General features: G+C 42.8%; 6 non-coding genes across 6 annotated transcripts; all 6 read right to left on the minus strand.

The window, feature by feature from the left end:
* Positions 1 to 389: 389 nt before the first annotated feature.
* TRNAS-AGA (transfer RNA serine (anticodon AGA)) lies at positions 390 to 471 on the minus strand. Its single transcript has one exon. It is a non-coding gene; the product is annotated as a tRNA-Ser (tRNA).
* Positions 472 to 10,245: 9,774 nt separating this feature from the next.
* Positions 10,246 to 10,317, minus strand: TRNAH-GUG (transfer RNA histidin (anticodon GUG)). The gene has a single exon. It is a non-coding gene; the product is annotated as a tRNA-His (tRNA).
* Positions 10,318 to 11,606: 1,289 nt separating this feature from the next.
* On the minus strand, positions 11,607 to 11,688 carry TRNAS-AGA (transfer RNA serine (anticodon AGA)). Its single transcript has one exon. It is a non-coding gene; the product is annotated as a tRNA-Ser (tRNA).
* Positions 11,689 to 13,187: 1,499 nt separating this feature from the next.
* TRNAH-GUG (transfer RNA histidin (anticodon GUG)) lies at positions 13,188 to 13,259 on the minus strand. The gene has a single exon. It is a non-coding gene; the product is annotated as a tRNA-His (tRNA).
* Positions 13,260 to 14,548: 1,289 nt separating this feature from the next.
* Positions 14,549 to 14,630, minus strand: TRNAS-AGA (transfer RNA serine (anticodon AGA)). Its single transcript has one exon. It is a non-coding gene; the product is annotated as a tRNA-Ser (tRNA).
* Positions 14,631 to 17,489: 2,859 nt separating this feature from the next.
* Positions 17,490 to 17,571, minus strand: TRNAS-AGA (transfer RNA serine (anticodon AGA)). The gene has a single exon. It is a non-coding gene; the product is annotated as a tRNA-Ser (tRNA).
* Between the last annotated feature and the right edge of the window lie 1,404 nt (positions 17,572 to 18,975).

Here is an 18,975-nt window from a genome sequence, read left to right on the forward strand (position 1 = left end):
AGGAACAGCAGGTTAGGAGAAATTACACAGGGAGCAGTTAAGCTTGTAACACGGGGCAGAATAGAAAAGAAAATGCAGTTTTATGAAGTGTGTTTGCCTAATCCAGCTAGCACTTTTATTTTATTTCTCTATTTGCTTCTTTTATTGGTAAAGTAAGTTTCAAGTGCATGCACAGGTATGACCGAGAGAGCCAGGGTATAATAATTTGAAGCATTTGCACCAGCGCTAATGAAGGACGAGAGTTATAGCAAAGATATGAAAGGGGGAGCGATAATAAATATGTGATATGGCAATAGTGACACCAAAATAAGCCACCTATTTATAAAACTGACATGGAAGAAATACTAAAGGTTAACTTCTGAAATTGTAGCCGATGTTAAAAAGATTCTCGTTGTCGGCAGGATTCGAACCTGCGCGGGGAGACCCCAATGGATTTCTAGTCCATCGCCTTAACCACTCGGCCACAACAACTGACTGTAAGGTGTGTGCACATAATCTGTATGCAAGTTTTCAAGGTGTCCCACAGCAAATTCCTGATATTCTGCAATGCACTTTTAAAAAATAATGTTTTTTTCAGCAGGCACATTCTCTCGTAAAAACAAAAATTGAATGCGTATATCTCTAGTTTGGAATACCATAGGCTTGCATGCATACTCTCATGGGTCACTCAAGTTTTTTGGACCCTATTGCACTCTGTTTTCGTGCTGCTTTTAGTATATGGCCCATATTACAGAAGTCTACCATCTTTGAGTATTTGAGGCTCCTTTGTAAGTGCTTTATATTTTTTCCTTGAAAAGCTATATAATAAAGGGGTCCGGGAAAGATTCCATTTATGGAAGATAAAAGAAGGCCCACTTGTCTCACCAAATGCTGTAGAGAAACCTGATGTTTTACTCATGTTATCCTTAGTTCGTTTTTGTTAGACCTTGCATTCTTAAGGTGGTCCCAACCCCACCTTATTGCTTTTCCCCTCCGCATTTTGCTGTATCTTTTTGTTGGCCTTAGGACTCTGATCACTTTATCGCTACTAATCAGTGCTGAAGTGCACGTGCTTCTTCCCTAATCATGTGTATAATTGGAGTATACCTGACTGACAGATTTAATTTACTTGAAAGCCCCTTGTAAAGTGGTAGACCATATACCCAGGGATTGATTGTGCGGCCCAAATAAATAGCATTTCAAACCTGTCTCAAGCCTGCTACTGCAGTGCCTGTGCTGCAGTGTACTGCCATTTCGACTTGGCATTTAAAACTACTTGCCAAGCCTTAAACATCAATTTTATTACATATCAGTAACCCCTAAGGTAGGCCCTAGGTAGTCCTAGGGGCATCATGCTATGTAAGTAAAAGGTAAGACATGTACTGTGGTAGTTTGTATGTCCTAGTAGTATCAAACAGTCTATTACATTTTTCACTACTGTGAGGTCTGCCCCTCTCATAGGTTAGCATTGGGTATTCCCGTATACTTTTTGGGGGGTAATTCCATATCAGAGAGGAGAAGCTTTATTTATTTATTGATAAATCCTATCTACTGGTGAGGTTGGATTTAATCTTACTATTGAATAAATGCCATTTTTAGAGAGTGAGCATTTCTCTGCACTTACTGCTCTATTTGCATTGAAACCTGTCTTCGATTGACGTCTGGATTAGGCTGCGAGACAGCTACATATGTGCATTCCCTGTAGACAGCCACAACACAGGTCACTCAACTGCAACTGCATTCATCTGCATTCTGATTAGCGTGGGGGAGAGCTCCGCTCCCCTTACCGCAAATATGTTCAAGAACGATAATTTATGTCAGTAAGTACAGTATACCTACATCTTATAATCATGTGTGTTTAAATAATTTGTTGTTAGATCGTTTAAATATTGAAAAGGATCTGTTTTTAATAGACAGTTTACAAAAACAACTGGTACATTTGGGAATTCTGTAAAGGAAAAACCCAACTGCCCTGACATTGCCAACCACAATGCCGTGACTCGGATTCGAACCGAGGTTGTTGCGGCCACAACGCAGAGTACTAACCATTATACGATCACGGCGAGCTACTTGGGCTCAATAATGTACAGTGACATGAAGAAATTATAATTCGGCATACTCAGGGCTACTCCTGTGATAGGCTGAATGTGTTCATTGCTTCCTCATTCCTTATACAAAGGCTTTATCTCCTCAGTGGTTGATAGGCTGAAACCGTTTCCTGGCCGCCTGCTTGTGAACTGGCAGGAGTCAAAGATCACACATACACTGGTGGGCCTGTGATGGGACACCAATGCAGAGAAACACACCTGGCGCAGATATTCTATTCTGTTTATTAGACCTGCATCTCCCCTGTACCTCCTCAAGCCATCTGTATGTGAAGCAAGAAAGAGTTAAGGAACAGTCCATCTACTCTTTTATTGGGAGGATGCTGCCGTGAGCTCCTCCCAGCTAATCACACAAACAGCAGTAAAGCAAGATAACTACACAGTTAGGGGGGACTGCATGGTTAGGTTTTTGAGGAATTATTGAAACTGACCTCAGTGACCCATAATCAGAGCTGTGGCTAATGACTGCATGCCTAATTATGATGAAGCAAGCACCATGGCTCGTAGGGGCCCCACAACACACTTTTCTTAGCTCATTGAATTAAAGTATAAACTTCTGCCATGTGTGAGTGGTAAAGGCTTGTTAATTTTGTTGCTTTTCAAATTCACGTCTGACAACAAGACGAAGGAACATTGGGGCATCAGACGCTTTGGAAAGTAGCCACCAACCGCAGAGAAAGAGAGAAAGAGGGAAAAGACAGTATGAGGTGTGGAGAAAACAGCAGCAGGTACAAGGAGCTCAAATGAGATTAATGGTGCCTAAATAGAGCACGTAAAGGAACAGTTACAAATCTAAGAAAAGGGAAAGAAAAGACTAGGAAAAAACACAGAAAGAGCTTGTAGATGAAATTCTTTTCCAGGAACAGCAGGTTAAGAGAAATTACACAGGGAGCAGTTAAGCTTGTAACACGGGGGAGAATAGAAAAGAAAATGCAGTTTTATGAAGTGTGTTTGCCTAATCCAGCTAGCACTTTTATTTTATTTCTCTATTTGCTTCTTTTATTGGTAAAGTAAGTTTCAAGTGCATGCACAGGTATGACCGAGAGAGCCAGGGTATAATAATTTGAAGCGTTTGCACCAGCGCTAATGAAGGACGAGAGTTATAGCAAAGATATGAAAGGGGGAGCGATAATAAATATGTGATATGGCAATAGTGACACCAAAATAAGCCACCTATTTATAAAACTGACATGGAAGAAATACTAAAGGTTAACTTCTGAAATTGTAGCCGATGTTAAAAAGATTCTCGCTGTCGGCAGGATTGGAACCTGCGCGGGGAGACCCCAATGGATTTCTTGTCCATCGCCTTAACCACTCGGCCACAACAACTGACTGTAAGCTGTTAAGGACTTAAACAACTGGTCACTTCCCCCACCCACATCGCAGGTCACACCCTCGACCCCATCTTCACCTCCAGCAATCATGTCTCCTTCAGCCACACCACGGCTCTCCTCTGGACTGACCACAGCTGCGTTCACTTTACCTACAACAAGCCCAAACCCAACAACCACCCCCTACCAACTCTGCAAAGAAACTGGAACAAACTCACCATCGACCAGATCTCCTCATCGCTTCTTCTAAACCCCCCAACTCACTCCTCAAACCCCGACCAAGCCGCCACCAACCTCACCCTATGGTTATCCAACAGCGCCGACATCCTAGCACCACTGAAAAAACGACAAAGCAAACTTGGCAGCAAGAAGGCCTCATGGTTCAACGATGATCTTAAGAAATCCAAGAAAATCTGCCGTTCCCTTGAGAAGGCCTGGAAAAAAGACCCAACCACCAGCACCAAGGACGCCTTCAAAAACGCCACCCGCATACACCACCAACTGATCCGAAAGGCCAAGAAAACCGCCTTCAAGGACCGACTAGATAACAACGCCCACAACAGCAAGGAACTTTTCAACATCGTCAAGGAATTTACCAATCCCTCGGCCAACTCTAACGACATCACCCCCTCTCAAGCCCTCTGCGACTCCCTAGCTTCATTCTTCCACAACAAAATTGCAGACATCCACAACAGCTTCGACAACCAACCCGGAGACCAACCCACCCAACCATCTGCTGGACCTTCACCCCCCTCGAACATCCTTAATGACTGGAACCCAATCTCCACTGAGGACACCATCCGCCTGATGAACTCCATCCACTCAGGATCCCCCACAGACCCTTGCCCTCACCACATCTTCAACAAAGCAGACTCCATCATAGCACCGCACCTCCGAGACGTCATCAACTGCTCCTTCAACTCCGCCACCTTCCCGGAAAGCTGGAAACACGCTGAACTCAGCGCCCTTCTGAAAAAACCCACAGCGGACCCCACTGAACTCAAAAATTACCGCCCCATCTCGCTCCTTCCATTCCCGGCCAAAGTCATCGAAAAAGCTGTCAACAACCAGCTCGCCGCCTTCCTCGAAGCCAACAAATCCCTCGACTCCTCACAGTCCGGCTTCCGAGCAAAACACAGCACTGAGACCGCCCTCATCGCAGCAACAGACGACATTCGAACTCTACTGGACAATGGAGACACAGTCGCCCTCATCCTCCTCGACCTCTCCGCAGCCTTCGACACAGTCTGCCATAGCACCCTTCTACAGCGCCTCAGAAACATCGGAATCCAAGGAAAAGCACTAGAATGGATCACCTCGTTCCTCACCGGAAGAACCCAGAGAGTCCGCCTTCCACCATTCAAGTCAGAGGCCACTGAAGTCATCTGCGGCGTACCACAAGGATCTTCACTCAGCCCCACCCTCTTCAACGTGTACATGAGCCCCCTCGCGGTCATCGCACGCCAACACAACCTCAACATCATCTCCTACGCGGATGACACTCAACTGATCCTATCACTCACCAATGACCCTAGCACCGCCAAAACTAACCTACACGAAGGAATGAAAGAAGTAGCCGAATGGATGAAACACAGCCGTCTGAAACTGAACTCAGATAAAACAGAAGTCCTCATCTTAGGTACCTCCCCCTCCGCATGGGACGACTCTTGGTGGCCAGAAGCCCTTGGAAAAGCACCCATCCCGACAGACCACGCACGGAACCTGGGCGTCATCCTGGATTCCTCACTATCAATGAACAGACAAGTCAACGCTGTCTCCTCATCCTGCTTCAACATTCTTCGCATGCTCAAAAAAACATTTCGTTGGATCCCCACCGAAACTAGGAAAACGGTCACCCACGCTCTGGTCACGAGCCGACTGGACTATGGAAACACCCTCTACGCCGGGACTACCGCTAAACTCCAGAAAAGACTCCAACGAATCCAAAACGCCTCAGCCAGGCTCATATTAGACATCCCACGTAAAGAACATATCTCTGGTCACCTGAAAAACCTCCACTGGCTTCCCGTCAATAAGAGGATCACTTTCCGGCTCCTAACCCACGCACACAAAGCACTCTACGAAATCGGACCAGAATGCCTCAACACACGACTGTCCTTCTACACCCCCTCCCGCCAGCTACGATCATCCAACCAAGCCCTTGCCACTGTACCTCGCATCAACAAAACCACCATGGGAGGTAGATCCTTCTCCTACCTGGCAGCTAAAACCTGGAACTCACTTCCCACTTACCTTCGCCTTACCCAGAACCACCTAGCATTCAGAAAGCAACTTAAAACGTGGATTTTCGACAAGTAATTCCCCACCCCCCCTCTAGCGCCTTGAGACCCTCTGGGTATGTAGTGCGCTATACAAATTCTCTGACTTGACTTGACTTGACTTGTGCACATAATCTGTATGCAAATTTTCAAGGTGTCCCACAGCAAATTCCTGATATTCTGCAATGCACTTTTTAAAAATCATGTTTTTTTCAGCAGGCACATTCTCTCCTAAAAACAAAAATTGGATGCGTATATCTCTAGTTTGGAATACCATAGGCTTGCATGCAAACTCTCATGGGTCACTCAAGTTTTTTGGACCCTATTGCACTCTGTTTTCGTGCTGCTTTTAGTATATGGCCCATATTACAGAAGTCTACCATCTTTGAGTATTTGAGGCTCCTTTGTAAGTGCTTTATATTTTTTCCTTGAAGAGCTATATAATAAAGGGGTCCGGGAAGGATTGCATTTATGGAAGATAAAAGAAGGCCCACTTGTCTCACCAAATGCTGTAGAGAAACCTGATGTTTTACTCATGTTATCCTTAGTTCGTTTTTGTTAGACCTTGCATTCTTAAGGTGGTCCCAACCCCACCTTATTGCTTTTCACCTCCGCATTTTGCTGTATCTTTTTGTTGGCCTTAGGACTCTGATCACTTTATCGCTACTAATCAGTGCTAAAGTGCACGTGCTTCTTCCCTAATGATGTGTATAATTGGAGTATACCTGACTGACAGATTTAATTTACTTGAAAGCCCCTTGTAAAGTGGTATACCATATACCCAGGGACTGATTGTGCCGCCCAAAGAAATAGCATTTCAAACCTGTCTCAAGCCTGCTACTGCAGTGCCTGTGCTGCAGTGTACTGCCACTTCGACTTGGCATTTAAAACTACTTGCCAAGCCTTAAACTCCAATTGTATTACATATCAGTAACCCCTAAGGTAGGCCCTAGGTAGTCCTAGGGGCATCATGCTATGTAAGTAAAAGGTAAGACATGTACTGTGGTAGTTTGTATGTCCTAGTAGTATCAAACAGTCTATTACATTTTTCACTACTGTGAGGTCTGCCCCTCTCATAGGTTAGCATTGGGTATTCCCTTATACTTTTTTGGGGGTAATTCCATATCAGAGAGGAGAAGCTTTATTTATTTATTGATAAATCCTATCTACTGGTGAGGTTGGATTTAATCTTACTATTGTATAAATGCCATTTTTAGAGAGTGAGCATTTCTCTGCACTTACTGCTCTATTTGCATTGAAACCTGCCTTCGATTGACGTCTGGATTGGGCTGCGAGACAGCTACATATGTGCATTCCCTGTAGACAGCCACAACACAGGTCACTCAACTGCAACTGCATTCATCTGCATTCTGATTGGCCTGGGGGAGAGCTCCGCTCCCCTTACCGCAAATATGTTCAAGAACGATAATTTACGTCAGTAAGTACAGTATACCTACATCTTATGATCATGTGTGTTTAAATAATTTGTCGTTAGATCGTTTAAATATTGAAAAGGATCTGTTTTTAATAGACATTTTACAAAAACAACTGGTACATTTGGGAATTCTGTAAAGGAAAAACCCAACTGCCGTGACATTGCCAACCACAAAGCCGTGACTCGGATTCGAACCGAGGTTGCTGCAGCCACAACGCAGAGTACTAACCACTATACGATCATGGCGAGCTACTTGGGCTCGATAACGTACAGTGACATGAAGAAATTATAATTCGGAACACTCAGGGCTACTTCTGTGATAGGCTGAATGTGTTCATTGCTTCCTCATTCCTTATACAAAGGCTTTATCTCCTCAGTGGTTGATAGGCTGAAACCGTTTCCTGGCCGCCTGCTTGTGAACTGGCAGGAGTCAAAGATCACACATACACTGGTGGGCCTGTGATGGGACACCAATGCAGAGAAACACACCCGGCGCAGATATTCTATTCTGTTTATTAGACCTGCATCTCCCCTGTACCTCCTCAAGCCATCTGTATGTGAAACAAGAAAGAATTAAGGAACGGTCCATCTACACTTTTATTGGGAGGATGCTGCCGTGAGCTCCTCCCAGCTAATCACACAAACAGCAGTAAAGCAAGATGACTACACAGTTAGGGGGGACTGCATGGTTAGGTTTTTGAGGAATTATTGAAACTGACCTCATTGACCCATAATCAGAGCTGTGGCTAATGACTGCATGCCTAATTATGATGAAGCAAGCACCATGGCTCGTAGGGGCCCCACAACACACTTTTCTTAGCTCATTGAATTAAAGTATAAACTTCTGCCATGTGTGAGTGGTAAAGGCTTGTTAATTTTGCTGCTTTTCAAATTCACGTCTGACAACAAGACGAAGGAACATTGGGGCATCAGACGCTTTGGAAAGTAGCCACCAACCGCAGAGAAAGAGAGAAAGAGGGAAAAGACAGTATGAGGTGTGGAGAAAACAGCAGCAGGTACAAGGAGCTCAAATGAGATTAATGGCGCCTCAGTAGAGCACGTAAAGGAACAGTTACAAATCTAAGAAAAGGGAAAGAAAAGACTAGGAAAAAACACAGAAAGAGCTTGTAGATGAAATTCTCTTCCAGGAACAGCAGGTTAGGAGAAATTACACAGGGAGCAGTTAAGCTTGTAACACGGGGGAGAATAGAAAAGAAAATGCAGTTTTATGAAGTGTGTTTGCCTAATCCAGCTAGCACTTTTATTTTATTTCTCTATTTGCTTCTTTTATTGGTAAAGTAAGTTTCAAGTGCATGCACAGGTATGACCGAGAGAGCCAGGGTATAATAATTTGAAGCGTTTGCACCAGCGCTAATGAAGGACGAGAGTTATAGCAAAGATATGAAAGGGGGAGCGATAATAAATATGTGATATGGCAATAGTGACACCAAAATAAGCCACCTATTTATAAAACTGACATGGAAGAAATACTAAAGGTTAACTTCTGAAATTGTAGCCGATGTTAAAAAGATTCTCGTTGTCTGCAGGATTCGAACCTGCGCGGGCAGACCCCAATGGATTTCTAGTCCATCGCCTTAACCACTCGGCCACAACAACTGACTGCAAGGTGTGTGCACATAATCTGTATGCAAGTTTTCAAGGTGTCCCACAGCAAATTCCTGATATTCTGCAATGCACTTTTAAAAAATAATGTTTTTTTCAGCAGGCACATTCTCTCCTAAAAACAAAAATTGCATGCGTCTATCTCTAGTTTGGAATACCATAGGCTTGCATGCATACTCTCATGGGTCACTCAAGTTTTTTGGACCCTATTGCACTCTGTTTTCGTGCTGCTTTTAGTACATGGCCCATATTACAGAAGTCTACCATCTTTGAGTATTTGAGGCTCCTTTGTAAGTGCTTTATATTTATTCCTGGAAGAGCTATATAATAAAGGGGTCCAGGAAGGATGGCATTTATGGAAGATAAAAGAAGGCCCACTTGTCTCACCAAATGCTGTAGAGAAACCTGATGTTTTACTCATGTTATCCTTAGTTCGTTTTTGTTAGACCTTGCATTCTTAAGGTGGTCCCAACCCCACCTTATTGCTTTTCACCTCCGCATTTTGCTGTATCTTTTTGTTGGCCTTAGGACTCTGATCACTTTATCGCTACTAATCAGTGCTGAAGTGCACGTGCTTCTTCCCTAATCATGTGTATAATTGGAGTATACCTGACTGACAGATTTAATTTACTTGAAAGCCCCTTGTAAAGTGGTATACCATATACCCAGGGACTGATTGTGCCGCCCAAAGAAATAGCATTTCAAACCTGTCTCAAGCCTGCTACTGCAGTGCCTGTGCTGCAGTGTACTGCCACTTCGACTTGGCATTTAAAACTACTTGCCAAGCCTTAAACACCAATTTTATTACATATCAGTAACCCCTAAGGTAGGCCCTAGGTAGTCCTAGGGGCATCATGCTATGTAAGTAAAAGGTAAGACATGTACTGTGGTAGTTTGTATGTCCTAGTAGTATCAAACAGTCTATTACATTTTTCACTACTGTGAGGTCTGCCCCTCTCATAGGTTAGCATTGGGTATTCCCTTATACTTTTTTGGGGGTAATTCCATATCAGAGAGGAGAAGCTTTATTTATTTATTGATAAATCCTATCTACTGGTGAGGTTGGATTTAATCTTACTATTGTATGAATGCCATTTTTAGAGAGTGAGCATTTCTCTGCACTTACTGCTCTATTTGCATTGAAACCTGTCTTCGATTGACGTCTGGATTGGGCTGCGGGACAGCTACATATGTGCATTCCCTGTAGACAGCCACAACACAGGTCACTCAACTGCAACTGCATTCATCTGCATTCTGATTGGCCTGGGGGAGAGCTCCGCTCCCCTTACCGCAAATATGTTCAAGAACGATAATTTATGTCAGTAAGTACAGTATACCTACATCTTATAATCATGTGTGTTTAAATAATTTGTCGTTAGATCGTTTAAATATTGAAAAGGATCTGTTTTTAATAGACATTTTACAAAAACAACTGGTACATTTGGGAATTCTGTAAAGGAAAAACCCAACTGCCGTGACTTTGCCAACCACAATGCCGTGACTCGGATTCGAACCGAGGTTGCTGCGGCCACAACACAGAGTACTAACCACTATACGATCACGGCGAGCTACTTGGGCTCAATAACGTACAGTGACATGAAGAAATTATAATTCGGAACACTCAGGGCTACTCCTGTGATAGGCTGAATGTGTTCATTGCTTCCTCATTCCTTATACAAAGGCTTTATCTCCTCAGTGGTTGATAGGCTGAAACCGTTTCCTGGCCGCCTGCTTGTGAACTGGCAGGAGTCAAAGATCACACATACACTGGTGGGCCTGTGATGGGACACCAATGCAGAGAAACACACCCGGCGCAGATATTCTATTCTGTTTATTAGACCTGCATCTCCCCTGTACCTCCTCAAGCCATCTGTATGTGAAACAAGAAAGAATTAAGGAACGGTCCATCTACACTTTTATTGGGAGGATGCTGCCGTGAGCTCCTCCCAGCTAATCACACAAACAGCAGTAAAGCAAGATGACTACACAGTTAGGGGGGACTGCATGGTTAGGTTTTTGAGGAATTATTGAAACTGACCTCATTGACCCATAATCAGAGCTGTGGCTAATGACTGCATGCCTAATTATGATGAAGCAAGCACCATGGCTCGTAGGGGCCCCACAACACACTTTTCTTAGCTCATTGAATTAAAGTATAAACTTCTGCCATGTGTGAGTGGTAAAGGCTTGTTAATTTTGCTGCTTTTCAAATTCACGTCTGACAACAAGACGAAGGAACATTGGGGCATCAGACGCTTTGGAAAGTAGCCACCAACCGCAGAGAAAGAGAGAAAGAGGGAAAAGACAGTATGAGGTGTGGAGAAAACAGCAGCAGGTACAAGGAGCTCAAATGAGATTAATGGCGCCTCAGTAGAGCACGTAAAGGAACAGTTACAAATCTAAGAAAAGGGAAAGAAAAGACTAGGAAAAAACACAGAAAGAGCTTGTAGATGAAATTCTCTTCCAGGAACAGCAGGTTAGGAGAAATTACACAGGGAGCAGTTAAGCTTTTAACACGGGGGAGAATAGAAAAGAAAATGCAGTTTTATGAAGTGTGTTTGCCTAATCCAGCTAGCACTTTTATTTTATTTCTCTATTTGCTTATTTTATTGGTAAAGTAAGTTTCAAGTGCATGCACAGGTATGACCGAGAGAGCCAGGGTATAATAATTTGAAGCGTTTGCACCAGCGCTAATGAAGGACGAGAGTTATAGCAAAGATATGAAAGGGGGAGCGATAATAAATATGTGATATGGCAATAGTGACACCAAAATAAGCCACCTATTTATAAAACTGACATGGAAGAAATACTAAAGGTTAACTTCTGAAATTGTAGCCGATGTTAAAAAGATTCGCGTTGTCGGCAGGATTCGAACCTGCGCGGGCAGACCCCAATGGATTTCTAGTCCATCGCCTTAACCACTCGGCCACAACAACTGACTGCAAGGTGTGTGCACATAATCTGTATGCAAGTTTTCTAGGTGTCCCACAGCAAATTCCTGATATTCTGCAATGCACTTTTAAAAAATTATGTTTTTTTCAGCAGGCACATTCTCTCCTAAAAACAAAAATTGCATGCGTCTATCTCTAGTTTGGAATACCATAGGCTTGCATGCATACTCTCATGGGTCACTCAAGTTTTTTGGACCCTATTGCACTCTGTTTTCGTGCTGCTTTTAGTACATGGCCCATATTACAGAAGTCTACCATCTTTGAGTATTTGAGGCTCCTTTGTAAGTGCTTTATATTTATTCCTGGAAGAGCTATATAATAAAGGGGTCCAGGAAGGATGGCATTTATGGAAGATAAAAGAAGGCCCACTTGTCTCACCAAATGCTGTAGAGAAACCTGATGTTTTACTCATGTTATCCTTAGTTCGTTTTTGTTAGACCTTGCATTCTTAAGGTGGTCCCAACCCCACCTTATTGCTTTTCACCTCCGCATTTTGCTGTATCTTTTTGTTGGCCTTAGGACTCTGATCACTTTATCGCTACTAATCAGTGCTGAAGTGCACGTGCTTCTTCCCTAATCATGTGTATAATTGGAGTATACCTGACTGACAGATTTAATTTACTTGAAAGCCCCTTGTAAAGTGGTATACCATATACCCAGGGACTGATTGTGCCGCCCAAAGAAATAGCATTTCAAACCTGTCTCAAGCCTGCTACTGCAGTGCCTGTGCTGCAGTGTACTGCCACTACGACTTGGCATTTAAAACTACTTGCCAAGCCTTAAACTCCAATTTTATTACATATCAGTAACCCCTAAAGTTGGCCCTAGGTAGTCCTAGGGGCATCATGCTATGTAAGTAAAAGGTAAGACATGTACTGTGGTAGTTTGTATGTCCTAGTAGTATCAAACAGTCTATTACATTTTTCACTACTGTGAGGTCTGCCCCTCTCATAGGTTAGCATTGGGTATTCCCTTATACTTTTTGGGGGGTAATTCCATATCAGAGAGGAGAAGCTTTATTTATTTATTGATAAATCCTATCTACTGGTGAGGTTGGATTTAATCTTACTATTGTATGAATGCCATTTTTAGAGAGTGAGCATTTCTCTGCACTTACTGCTCTATTTGCATTGAAACCTGTCTTCGATTGACGTCTGGATTGGGCTGCGGGACAGCTACATATGTGCATTCCCTGTAGACAGCCACAACACAGGTCACTCAACTGCAACTGCATTCATCTGCATTCTGATTGGCCTGGGGGAGAGCTCCGCTCCCCTTACCGCAAATATGTTCAAGAACGATAATTTATGTCAGTAAGTACAGTATACCTACATCTTATAATCATGTGTGTTTAAATAATTTGTCGTTAGATCGTTTAAATATTGAAAAGGATCTGTTTTTAATAGACATTTTACAAAAACAACTGGTACATTTGGGAATTCTGTAAAGGAAAAACCCAACTGCCGTGACATTGCCAACCACAATGCCGTGACTCGGATTCGAACCGAGGTTGCTGCGGCCACAACGCAGAGTACTAACCACTATACGATCACGGCGAGCTACTTGGGCTCAATAACGTACAGTGACATGAAGAAATTATAATTCGGAACACTCAGGGCTACTCCTGTGATAGGCTGAATGTGTTCATTGCTCCCTCATTCCTTATACAAAGGCTTTATCTCCTCACTGGTTGATAGGCTGAAACCGTTTCCTGGCCGCCTGCTTGTGAACTGGCAGGAGTCAAAGATCACACATACACTGGTGGGCCTGTGATGGGACACCAATGCAGAGAAACAAACCTGGCGCAGATATTCTATTCTGTTTATTAGACCTGCATCTCCCCTGTACCTCCTCAAGCCATCTGTATGTGAAGCAAGAAAGAGTTAAGGAACGGTCCATCTACACTTTTATTGGGAGGATGCTGCCGTGAGCTCCTCCCAGCTAATCACACAAACAGCAGTAAAGCAAGATAACTACACAGTTAGGGGGGACTGCATGGTTAGGTTTTTGAGGAATTATTGAAACTGACCTCAGTGACCCATAATCAGAGCTGTGGCTAATGACTACATGCCTAATTATGATGAAGCAAGCACCATGGCTCGTAGGGGCCCCACAACACACTTTTCTTAGCTCATTGAATTAAAGTATAAACTTCTGCCATGTGTGAGTGGTAAAGGCTTGTTAATTTTGTTGCTTTTCAAATTCACGTCTGACAACAAGACGAAGGAACATTGGGATATCAGACGCTTTGGAAAGTAGCCACCAACCGCAGAGAAAGAGAGAAAGAGGGAAAAGACAGTATGAGGTGTGGAGAAAACAGCAGCAGGTACAAGGAGCTCAAATGAGATTAATGGCGCCTCAGTAGAGCACGTAAAGGAACAGTTACAAATCTAAGAAAAGGGAAAGAAAAGACTAGGAAAAAACACAGAAAGAGCTTGTAGATGAAATTCTCTTTCAGGAACAGCAGGTTAGGAGAAATTACACAGGGAGCAGTTAAGCTTGTAATACGGGGGAGAATAGAAAAGAAAATGCAGTTTTATGAAGTGTGTTTGCCTAATCCAGCTAGCACTTTTATTTTATTTCTCTATTTGCTTCTTTTATTGGTAAAGTAAGTTTCAAGTGCATGCACAGGTATGACCGAGAGAGCCAGGGTATAATAATTTGAAGCGTTTGCACCAGCGCTAATGAAGGACGAGAGTTATAGCAAAGATATGAAAGGGGGAGCGATAATAAATATGTGATATGGCAATAGTGACACCAAAATAAGCCACCTATTTATAAAACTGACATGGAAGAAATACTAAAGGTTAACTTCTGAAATTGTAGCCGATGTTAAAAAGATTCTCGTTGTCGGCAGGATTCGAACCTGCGCGGGGAGACCCCAATTGATTTCTAGTCCATCGCCTTAACCACTCGGCCACAACAACTGACTGTAAGGTGTGTGCACATAATCTGTATGCAAGTTTTCAAGGTGTCCCACAGCAAATTCCTGATATTCTGCAATGCACTTTTAAAAAATAATGTTTTTTTCAGCAGGCACATTCTCTCGTAAAAACAAAAATTGCATGCGTATATCTCTAGTTTGGAATACCATAGGCTTGCATGCATACTCTCATGGGTCACTCAAGTTTTTTGGACCCTATTGCACTCTGTTTTCGTGCTGCTTTTAGTACATGGCCCATATTACAGAAGTCTACCATCATTGAGTATTTGAGGCTCCTTTGTAAGTGCTTTATATTTTTTCCTGGAAGAGCTATATAATAAAGGGGTCCAGGAAGGATTGCATTTATGGAAGATAAAAGAAGGCCCACTTGTCTCACCAAATGCTGTAGAGAAACCTGATGTTTTACTCATGTTATCCTTAGTTCGTTTTTGTTAGACCTTGCATTCTTAAGGTGGTCCCAACCCCACCGTATTGCTTTTCACCTCCGCATTTTGCTGTATCTTTTTGTTGGCCTTAGGACTCTGATCACTTTATCGCTACTAATCAGTGCTGAAGTGCACGTGCTTCTTCCCTAATCAGGTGTATAATTGGAGTATACCTGACTGACAGATTTAATTTACTTGAAAGCCCCTTGTAAAGTGGTATACCATATACCCAGGGACTGATTGTGCCGCCCAAAGAAATAGCATTTCAAACCTGTCTCAAGCCTGCTACTGCAGTGCCTGTGCTGCAGTGTACTGCCACTTCGACTTGGCATTTAAAACTACTTGCCAAGCCTTAAACTCCAATTTTATTACATATCAGTAACCCCTAAGGTAGGCCCTAGGTAGTCCTAGGGGCATCATGCTATGTAAGTAAAAGGTAAGACATGTACTGTGGTAGTTTGTATGTCCTAGTAGTATCAAACAGTCTATTACATTTTTCACTACTGTGAGGTCTGCCCCTCTCATAGGTTAGCATTGGGTATTCCCTTATACTTTTTGGGGGGTAATTCCATATCAGAGAGGAGAAGCTTTATTTATTTATTGATAAATCCTATCTACTGGTGAGGTTGGATTTAATCTCACTATTGTATAAATGCCATTTTCAGAGAGTGAGCATTTCTCTGCACTTACTGCTCTATTTGCATTGAAACCTGTCTTCGATTGACGTCTGGATTGGGCTGCGAGACAGCTACATATGTTCATTCCCTGTAGACAGCCACAACACAGGTCACTCAACTGCAACTGCATTCATCTGCATTCTGATTGGCCTAGGGGAGAGCTCCGCTCCCCTTACCGCAAATGTGTTCAAGAACGATAATTTATGTCAGTAAGTACAGTATACCTACATCTTATAATCATGTGTGTTTAAATAATTTGTCGTTAGATCGTTTAAATATTGAAAAGGATCTGTTTTAATAGACATTTTACAAAAACAACTGGTACATTTGGGAATTCTGTAAAGGAAAAACCCAACTGCCGTGACATTGCCAACCACAATGCCGTGACTCGGATTCGAACCGAGCCTGCTGCAGCCACAACGCAGAGCACTAACCTCTATACGATCACGGCGAGCTACTTGGGCTCAATAACGTACAGTGACATGAAGAAATTATAATTCGGAACATTCAGGGCTACTCCTGTGATAGGCTGAATGTGTTCATTGCTTCCTCATTCCTTATACAAAGGCTTTATCTCCTCAGTGGTTGATAGGCTGAAACCGTTTCCTGGCCGCCTGCTTGTGAACTGGCAGGAGTCAAAGATCACACATACACTGGTGGGCCTGTGATGGGACACCAATGCAGAGAAACACACCTGGCACAGATATTCTATTCTGTTTATTAGACCTGCATCTCCCCTGTACCTCCTCAAGCCATCTGTATGTGAAGCAAGAAGGAGTTAAGGAACGGTCCATCTACACTTTTATTGGGAGGATGCTGCCGTGAGCTCCTCCCAGCTAATCACACAAACAGCAGTAAAGCAAGATAACTACACAGTTAGGGGGGACTGCATGGTTAGGTTTTTGAGGAATTATTGAAACTGACCTCAGTGACCCATAATCAGAGCTGTGGCTAATGACTGCATGCCTAATTATGATGAAGCAAGCACCATGGCTCGTAGGGGCCCCACAACACACTTTTCTTAGCTCATTAAATTAAAGTATAAACTTCTGCCATGTGTGAGTGGTAAAGGCTTGTTAATTTTGTTGCTTTTCAAATTCACGTCTGACAACAAGACGAAGGAACATTGGGGCATCAGACGCTTTGGAAAGTAGCCACCAACCGCAGAGAAAGAGAGAAAGAGGGAAAAGACAGTATGAGGTGTGGAGAAAACAGCAGCAGGTACACGGAGCTCAAATGAGATTAATGGCGCCTAAGTAGAGCACGTAAAGGAACAGTTACAAATCTAAGAAAAGGGAAAGAAAAGACTAGGAAAAAACACAGAAAGAGCTTGTAGATGAAATTCTCTTCCAGGAACAGCAGGTTAGGAGAAATTACACAGGGAGCAGTTAAGCTTGTAACACGGGGGAGAATAGAAAAGAAAATGCAGTTTTATGAAGTGTGTTTGCCTAATCCAGCTAGCACTTTTATTGTATTTCTCTATTTGCTTCTTTTATTGGTAAAGTAAGTTTCAAGTGCATGCACAGGTATGACCGAGAGAGCCAGGGTATAATAATTTGAAGGGTTTCCACCAGCGCTAATGAAGGACGAGAGTTATAGCAAAGATATGAAAGGGGGAGCGATAATAAATATGTGATATGGCAATAGTGACACCAAAATAAGCCACCTATTTATAAAACTGACATGGAAGAAATACTAAAGGTTAACTTCTGAAATTGTAGCCGATGTTAAAAAGATTCTCGTTGTCTGCAGGATTCGAACCTGCGCGGGGAGACCCCAATGGATTTCTAGTCCATCGCCTTAACCACTCGGCCACAACAACTGACTGTAAGGTGTGTGCACATAATCTGTATGCAAGTTTTCAAGGTGTCCCACAGCAAATTCCTGATATTCTGCAATGCACTTTTAAAAAATAATGTTTTTTTCAGCAGGCACATTCTCTCGTAAAAACAAAAATTGCATGCGTATATCTCTAGTTTGGAATACCATAGGCTTGCATGCATACTCTCATGGGTCACTCAAGTTTTTTGGACCCTATTGCACTCTGTTTTCGTGCTGCTTTTAGTATATGGCCCATATTACAGAAGTCTACCATCTTTGAGTATTTGAGGCTCCTTTGTAAGTGCTTTATATTTTTTCCTGGAAGAGCTATATAATAAAGGGGTCCAGGAAGGATTGCATTTATGGAAGATAAAAGAAGGCCCACTTGTCTCACCAAATGCTGTAGAGAAACCTGATGTTTTACTCATGTTATCCTTAGTTCGTTTTTGTTAGACCTTGCATTCTTAAGGTGGTCCCAACCCCACCTTATTGCTTTTCACCTCCGCATTTTGCTGTATCTTTTTGTTGGCCTTAGGACTCTGATCACTTTATCGCTACTAATCAGTGCTGAAGTGCACGTGCTTCTTCCCTAATCATGTGTATAATTGGAGTATACCTGACTGACAGATTTAATTTACTTGAAAGCCCCTTGTAAAGTGGTATACCATATACCCAGGGACTGATTGTGTCGCCCAAAGAAATAGCATTTCAAACCTGTCTCAAGCCTGCTACTGCAGTGCCTGTGCTGCAGTGTACTGCCACTTCGACGTGACATTTAAAACTACTTGCCAAGCCTTAAACTCCAATTTTATTACATATCAGTAACCCCTAAGGTAGGCCCTAGGTAGTCCTAGGGGCATCATGCTATGTAAGTAAAAGGTAAGACATGTACTGTGGTAGTTTGTATGTCCTAGTAGTATCAAACAGTCTATTACATTTTTCACTACTGTGAGGTCTGCCCCTCTCATAGGTTAGCATTGGGTATTCCCTTATACTTTTTGGGGGGTAATTCCATATCAGAGAGGAGAAGCTTTATTTATTTATTGATAAATCCTATCTACTGGTGAGGTTGGATTTAATCTTACTATTGTATAAATGCCATTTTTAGAGAGTGAGCATTTCTCTGCACTTACTGCTCTATTTGCATTGAAACCTGTCTTCGATTGACGTCTGGATTGGGCTGCAGGACAGCTACATATGTGCATTCCCTGTAGACAGCCACAACACAGGTCACTCAACTGCAACTGCATTCATCTGCATTCTGATTGGCCTGGGGGAGAGCTCCGCTCCCCTTTCCGCAAATATGTTCAAGAACGATAATTTATGTCAGTAAGTACAGTATACCTACATCTTATAATCATGTGTGTTTAAATAATTTGTCGTTAGATCGTTTAAATATTGAAAA

The sequence above is a fragment of the Lissotriton vulgaris genome, chromosome 1_1 (assembly GCF_964263255.1).
Source record: "Lissotriton vulgaris chromosome 1_1, aLisVul1.2, whole genome shotgun sequence".
Taxonomy (NCBI): Eukaryota; Metazoa; Chordata; class Amphibia; order Caudata; family Salamandridae; genus Lissotriton; species Lissotriton vulgaris.